The sequence below is a fragment of the Bison bison genome, unplaced genomic scaffold (genome assembly GCF_000754665.1).
Source record: "Bison bison bison isolate TAMUID 2011002044 unplaced genomic scaffold, Bison_UMD1.0 scf7180017864291, whole genome shotgun sequence".
NCBI classification, from domain to species: Eukaryota; Metazoa; Chordata; class Mammalia; order Artiodactyla; family Bovidae; genus Bison; species Bison bison.
In genome coordinates this window covers 11,271,524-11,279,592 of record NW_011494863.1, presented here as the reverse complement: position 1 = coordinate 11,279,592, position 8,069 = coordinate 11,271,524, and the positions used below count along the sequence as shown (strand labels likewise).

The window sequence follows — 8,069 nt, the reverse complement described above, 5'->3', positions numbered from 1 at the left end:
AAGATGAAGAAGAGTTGGACTCAACGTCATAAATCAGGATCCTCTGATATTTTTCTTTTTTTTTTTTTTTAATTTCGGGGGTCAAGCCCCGGGAAGCCCGAGGAAAAAAGCAGGGACACGGGAGTCACCGCGGAACCGGCTCAGCCCCAACAGCGGCGGCAGCAGCAGTCAGCAGCACACCTCCGATCGCCAGGGAGACCCGGCAGCCCTCGCGGCGCACCGGAAGCGGCCGGCGGCGCGTGACTGCGTGCGACCCCTCGCGCAAGCGCAGTAGTCCATCTCAGATTGAGGGGCGGGCCCATAGAAACTGCTTAGAGACTTAGAAGGGGGCTGCTAAGGAGGACGGACTGCTTCCTGCTAGAGGTTCCGGGAGGCAGAGGAAGCTACGGCCGCCAGCGCTGGACGCCCTCAGCCCCTCGGGTGTTGCCGTAGGGCGTTCAGGTAAATGGGGCGGGGCTGTGCCGAGGGCGGGGGTCGAGGCCCCGCCTCGCCTGTCAAAGCCAAGTCCGGCCAGGGGAGCCTCAGCACGATCCCCCAAAACGGCGTTCAAGGCATGACCCCATTCCTGCTCTGTCACCGCTTGTTCAGGATAGGTTTGTTACTTCTTAGCGCTTCATCAAGCCGTCCTCCTCACCCAGTGATCTACCCGCAATCCGTTTCTCCGACCGTCCCACGCACAGTAATGGTTGTGACTGATTCAAATGGAACTGAATGACATGTGCAATCAGATAAGAATTGTCCCTTCCTGCCGATGTCACAGATCGTCCTACATTTGTACAAGTCCCTGCACTCTTCAGTTCAGTTCAGTCGCTCAATCGTGTCCGACTCTTTGCGACCCCATGAATTGCAGCACGCCAGGCCTCCCTGTCCAACACCAACTCCCGGATTTGCTTATTTTCTGCTTATACCACTACCGGCTTTCTCCATCTACCACTGTCACCAGCCTTCTCCTAGTCACCTGCCTGAACTGATGCAGTTTCTTCCAATCTCCCCTCTTTTCCCTCTACAATCTATTCTCCACACAACACGCAGACATATCTTTTTGTACTGTAAATCTGATTAGGTCACTCTCTGCTTAAGACCCTCCAGTGTCCTCTTGTTTACTTAGAATAAAATTCAAACTTGACCTCCAAGGTCTTGATTTGGCTCTGAGTCATTCTCCTTCCACATCTCTTCTCAGTACTGGTATTGTTCCCAGAACAAGCTATATCGCACTCTGTAGTATGCAGAATGCTAGCTTTGTACTGAGCCTCCTTGGGTTTGAATTCCAGTCCCATCACATATAAGCTGTATTAAGCATGTAAAGTATTAATAACAAGTTATGTTTACAAAGAACCAATAATTGGTACTTATTTCTGTAAATGGCATCACCATTCACTCAATTGCTAAGTGCTCAAGCCAGAAATCTGGGAGTTATCCTTGACTCCTCTTGCACCAATCCATCAGGAAGATCTGAAAAAACATTGTCCCAAACTGACCACTTCTTACCATCTCCATTATTACTCTAAAACAAGCCACCATTATCTTACATCAAGGGTCCTGCAACAGCCTCCTAGTCTCCTCCTTTTTCTCTGACACCCTTCCATTCCATTCTTCACACAGCAGTCATCTTTCTCTTTGCTTAAAATCCTTTAGGAGCTTCTTGTTGCACTCAAATTAACATAGCCCAACTATATATAGCCTATAGGCTAGCCTGCATTTATCTTCAGATTTAGGGCCACCTCTTAGGAAAAAGTACTTTACCCACTAGGTACTCCACCTCGCAACCAAAAGACTTTTCTAAAGTGCAAATCTGATCATGTCATTCCAAAAACAAACAAACAAAAAACCCCAAAACTCTAAAGGCCTCTTACTATCCCAAGATCCTTGTTTTCTTCTCCAAAGACACTTTCCCCCCAACAATGCCTTTTTATTTTCTACAGTACTTCATTGCCTTTACACATAGTTCCTTCTATCTCATGAACTCCTGTTTGTTTATACTTTAACTCCCAACATCAATCTTGTTTCCTCTTAGAAATACACTGCCCATCTCTGTCCCACCAGTTGATCATCCCACTTCTTTGTTCTTCCACAGTACACTGCAGCCTCTATTAAAGTACTCCATACACTCTATAGTTTTGTCTTCCCTGCTTCCCTAGTAATGTCCTCAGTGGTAAGCACTATGCTGCATTCATCTTTGTATGGCTGACATCAAGTATAGTGCTTAGCACAAAGAGGATGTCATGAATGGATAGACGTGTGGAGGTAGTGGCAGAAGTCTCACAGCCTAAAGCACAGCAGCTTCTCTTGTTCTCAGAGGATTCTCATGATAAAAGGTTTAAGCAGGCAGTTACCAGAACTGCTACTGCTGGATTATTTCCTTCATAGTACATATCACACTCTAGATTAACTAATTTTTCTGTTCAATTATTGTTTATCTCCCTATATCACATTGTATATTTCATAAGGGCAGGAACCTTGACAATGTTGTTCATCACTGTATCCTCACCACTAGGCACCTGTAATTATTTATTAAATGAATGTGTGGCTACCGGAAACATCTTCCCACAGTGAAAAATCCTTCCAAACCATGGTGACAGAGCTATAAAGATTTCATGGTGGTGGGATTTCAAGCAGGACTATAGACTGGCAGAAACAGCACTAATCTGAGTCAAGAAATCTGAGCTATATGAACCTGGGTAAGCCCCTTCCCTGGGCCTCAGTTTCTGCATCTATGAAATAAGCCTGATAATAATTCCTTGAATTTATATAATGCATTGCTATTTGCAGAGCTTTTACCATCTATTATTTCAGTCTAGTCTCATAGCAGACAGCAGACACAGTTATTACTTTTATGAAGGCTCAGAAAATTTGAGGAAACTTGACTAGATCTCTTCTATTTCAAACATTCTATTAATATGATGAATCTGTATAAGTAATCTCTACAAAAAGTCAGTAGCATGAATCCCATCTTCTCTTGACTTTGGCCTTATCATTTTTTAATACGATTTTAAAAAATCTGAACTCATCTTTTAGGGGGAATCCATTATCTTTGGTTCCTGATAGGCACTCCATTCTGTCTTCTCGGTTTTCCACACTTGCAGCAAAACAAGCCGAGAGGAGGAACGGACACAGCCTTGGTAGTTGTGGCCTGACCCTCACTCTACAGATATGGCAAACAAGGGGAACAAGAAGCATCCGCAGTTCTCCCTGGAGGAGAAAATGAGAGTTGTGGAAGCTGTAGACTCAGGCAAAAGGAAAGGCAATGTGGCAAAAGAATTTGGCATCACTCCTTCTACTCTGTCTACATTCTTAAAGTGAAAGTCACTCAGTCGTGTCTGACTCTGTGACGCCATGGACTACATAGTCCATGAAATTCTCTAGGCCAGAATACTGAAGGATCATGCCAAATTTGAAAAAAGATGCGGGAGGCATGTATGGGACTTCAGCAGAAAAGGATAAGGAATGCTTTTTATGACGACATTGATAAGGCTATTTTTGCCTGGTTTCAAGAAATCCAGTCCAGTTCTTGTGACTGGTTCTGTCATTCGGAAAAAAGCACTAAACTTGGCCAATATGCTTGGCTATGACAGTTTTCAAGCAAGTTGTGGGCTGGCTGAACAGACTTCAGGATCACCACGAAATTTCTTTGAAAGCAGTCTGTAGAGGAGATAGTGAGAGATTAATGAACAGTTAACAAGTGGCATGCAGAGGAAATTATAAAACTAGTTGCTGACTTCAGCCCAGATGATATCTTTAATGATGATGAGACAGGAATGTTTTTCCAGTTGCTTCCCCAGCACACACTTGCTGCTAAAGGGGACCATTGTCGAGGGGACAAGAAAGCAAGGCAGCAGTTGACAGCACTCTTTTGTTGCAGCACTTTAGGAACTGAAAAAATGAGACCGTTGATTGTTGGTAGGTCAGCCAACCCACGCTGCCTCAAGAATGTCCATTCCCTCCCCTGTGACTGCTGAGCCAACCAGCAGGCATGGATGACACAGGATCTGTTTAATGAGTGGCTGATGCAAGTGGATGCCAGGATGAAGCAGGCGGAACGCTGGAGCCTCCTGCTGATCGACAAGTGCTCTGCTCACAGCATGCTTCTTCCATGCTTGGAAAGGAGTCAGGTGTGGTATCTGCCCTCAAACTGTACTGCCGTCCTGCAGCCACTGAATCTTGGCATAATTCATACCATGAAAGTGCTGTACAGGAGCCACCTTTACAACGGATCTTCCTCAAGTTCAACAGCAGTGAGGATCAAGAAAAAGTGGACATCAAGCAGGCTGATGGCATGATTGCTGCAGCATGGTGGTCAGTCAACTAGCGGTCCACAGTGGTGAAATGCTGGCAGCAGGCAGGCATCGTCCCTGTGGAACTGACAGATTCTGACACAGAAGCAGCCACCGGTGAACCAGGTATTGCCACTGAAAAGTTATGGCACTTGGTGGCTCTTGCCACTTGTGTCCCAAATGAAATAAATTTCCAAGACTTTGTCACTGCAGATGATGACCTCATCATCTCTCAGGAGCTGTTGGACACAGAGGTCATCCAGGACATGGGAGCCAGCTAAAGTACTGATGAAGCTGGAAGTGAAGATAAGGGGGAGGCATCTTTACCACAGCAGCCAAAAATCACCATCACAGAGGCCATCTCAAATGCACAGACGCTTAGACGGTTCCTTTCCACTTGTGCGGGTGTTCTTGGTGCCATTTTTGGACAGCTAAATGCATAGATGAATATTTAATGAGAAAAGTGATGCAAACTCTTGTTGATTCCAAAATTACAGATTTCCTCCAAACAAAATAATATAGAAATTAACTGCTTTTAATTCAGAGGATGTAGTTTACAAGAATAAATTTCTTTAGATAGGATATTGCACTTAAATTTTGAGCAATATTATGACAACATTCCAGTTTTCTGAAATAATCAGGAAACTTTCTTGAATGGAATTTTGGACTCAAGGGTTTTCATTTCTGATAAGTTCCCAGGCAATGCCAATGCTGATGTGGTCCAAGGTTCGTGCTTGAGAAGCACTGGTCCTGCTGTGTTCTACCACTTCTCTTTTTAACTGGCCATCTAAATACTCCCAATCACTAACTGTCAAAAAAAAAAGCATCAGATGTTCTTACTCTAGAACTGTAACTCCTTCCTGCTGATCTAGTAACTCCAGAACCTTCTTAGCTATTTTCCTGAATGCCCTACCAAGTATTCAGTAGAGGTACATCTATGTCAAAAGAATTACCAAGAGCCCTCTAGCCTATCAAAGCATCTTTTAGTACTTCAGGATTATTATCAGTAGGGTCCCAGAGTATAGGGAAATAAAATGCCTGAAAGAGGAGACATGCTACAACCTGGAAAGCATGGTAATACCAGTGTACCTCTCAAATCCAGGCAAGGTGTGAGGAACATTTATAAGAGAGATGACCTGTGTGAGAATGTTTGGATTATTCGGATAATCCACGGTGGTCCTCTGCACACTAGTGGATAACCCAGCCTGGACCATGTCATTAATACAAGGGCACACTGTTTGCCTTCACTACAATTACTTCATTGCTGTTGTTGTTAAGTCACTAACTCATGTCCAGCTCTTTGCGACCCCATGGACTGTAGCCCACCAGGCTCCTCTGACCGTGGTGTTTCCCAGGCAAGAATACTAGAGTGGGTTGCCATTTCCTTCTCCAAGGGATCCTTCCAGGTCAGGGATCAAATCTGCATCTCCCACACTGGCAGGTGGATTCTTTACCACTGAACTACCAGGGAAGCCCATAAATCACCCTTATTCATTTGTGTTTGTTCTTCAAAGAGTCTGTGAGAGCAGAGTTAAATTATTTAAAACTGTACAAATTTATCATCAAATTTATATTAAACATACCACTGTAAAGCAATTATCCTCCAGTTAAAAATTAAAAATTAAATTATATTAAAAGCTTTTCTCCTATAAAAAGGCATGCTTAATATCCTTTGAAACCCTATCTATTTGAAACCCTATCTGAAACCCTATCTATACTAAACCTAGTATCTATTCATCATGAGTTAGATAAGTGTCAGGTTCATTTTTAGAAGGTACACGCAATACCTGTTACTGTTGTAGGGTGGTTCCCTGCCACAAGTTAATTTTATGGATATTTTAGAAATCCATAGCAATTTAGTGATTTTTCTTCCTGTAGTTACTTAATTGAACCAGATGTATAAAGCAGATTAATCATAGAAAATACCACTTCCATATTGAACAAAAGAACAAACACACACACAGCAGATGCTTAAATAGATATGTTTTTTTAAAACCTTATTATGGATATTTTTTCCTTTTAACAATATAATTTGAATTAAAGTTACTATACATATTTTAAATTATTAACACATAGGAGAGGAAAACTGTGTGTTCTGGCTAAGTCCTGTGGTTCCATCTCACTGTCAGCACCTTAATTGCTCTCACCATGTGTCAGGATTACAGATAAAATTTCTAATTTCTTCCCTCATCTTTCTCCTGAAGTCCATTTTGCACATAATGTTAGAACTCTTTCCCCTCCCCAATTATCTGTAGTGGCTCCCAAAGGCCTACAAAAGCAAAAGACTATTTAGCTGAGTTCTAGCACCCTCTGGAGTTGGTTCCAACCTGCATCTCCAGCTTGGTTGTCAGGACAGTTTAGTGTGGCCCCCACCATGGGCCGTTGTCTTCATTACACACCCATGTCCGCCAGGTGCCTTTGCCTGAATGCCTCACCCTGTTCTCTACCAAGCTGGGCCTCACATGTTCTTCAAGCACTAACCAGAGTCCTCTTTTAGCCCTTCTTGAAGACTCCAGCGCCTGTTCCACCTTTCTCTCCCTCGACTCCTCAGCACTGCTGTCTCTATCATTCAGTTAAGCACTTAAATGTTTTGTCAACATTCTGTAGCCAGACTGTAAGCTTCATGAGAGCAGGAACCACTCTGCCTTTGTAACCATAAAGGTGCCTAGCACTGTGCTGGGAACATCAGTAAACATCAGTATGCACATCAGTAAGTACTGGTGTATAAATTAACATCAAGTAATGTCAAAGCTTTGTTCGTAGTGATGCTTTCCAAGGCCCACTTGACTTCACATTCCAGGATGTCTGGCTCTAGGTCAGTGATCACACCACCATGATTATCTGGGTCGTGAAGATCTTTTTTGTACAGTTCTTCTGTGTATTCTTGCCATCTCTTCTTAATATCTTCTGCTTCTGTTAGGGCCATACCATTTCTGTCCTTTATCGAGCTCATCTTTGCATGAAATGTTCCTTTGGTATCTCTGATTTTCTTGAAGAGATCCCTAGTCTTTCCCATTCTGTTGTTTTCCTCTATTTCTTTGCATTGATCGCTGAAGAAGGCTTTCTTATCTCTTCTTGCTATTCTTTGGAACTCTGCATTCAGATGTTTATATCTTTCCTTTTCTCCTTTGCTTTTCGCTTCTCTTCCTTTCACAGCTATTTGTAAGGCCTCCCCAGACAGCCATTTTGCTTTTTTGCATTTCTCTTCTATGGGAATGGTCTTGATCCCTGTCTCCTGTACAATGTCACAAACCTCATTCCATTGTTCATCAGGCACTCTATCTATCAGATCTAGGCCCTTAAATCTATTTCTCACTTCCACTGTATAATCATAAGGGATTTGATTTAGGTCATACCTGTATGATCTAGTAGTTTTCCCTACTTTCTTCAATTTAAGTCTGAATTTGGCAATAAGGAGTTCATGGTCTGAGCCACAGTCAGCTCCTGGTCTTGTTTTTGCTGACTGTATAAAGCTTCTCCATCTTTGGCTCAAAAGCCTCTTGATGAAAGTGAAAGTGGAGAGTGAAAAAGTTGGCTTAAAGCTCAACATTCATAAAACGAAGACCATGGCATCCCGTCCCACCACTTCATGGGAAATAGATGGGGAAACAGTGGAAACAGTGTCAAACTTTATTTTTCTGGGCTCCAAAATCACTGCAGATGGTGACTGCAGCCATGAAATTAAAAGACGCTTACTCCTTGGAAGGAAAGTTATGACCAACCTAGATAGCATATTCAAAAGCAGAGACATTACTTTGCCAACAAAGTTTCTTCTAGTCAAGGCTATGGTTTTTCCTG

At 43.0% G+C, this 8,069-nt stretch overlaps 1 protein-coding gene across 1 annotated transcript in view; it reads left to right on the top strand.

Moving 5' to 3' along the window:
• The first annotated feature begins 81 nt into the window (after positions 1-81).
• The window catches only part of PDE6A (phosphodiesterase 6A, cGMP-specific, rod, alpha), a 126,417-nt gene continuing 118,429 nt past the window's right edge, over positions 82-8,069 (top strand). Inside the window, exon 1 of the mRNA XM_010850549.1 lies at positions 82-441. The gene's annotated coding sequence lies outside the window, so the exon portion shown is untranslated. The remainder of the gene's footprint in view (positions 442-8,069) is intronic.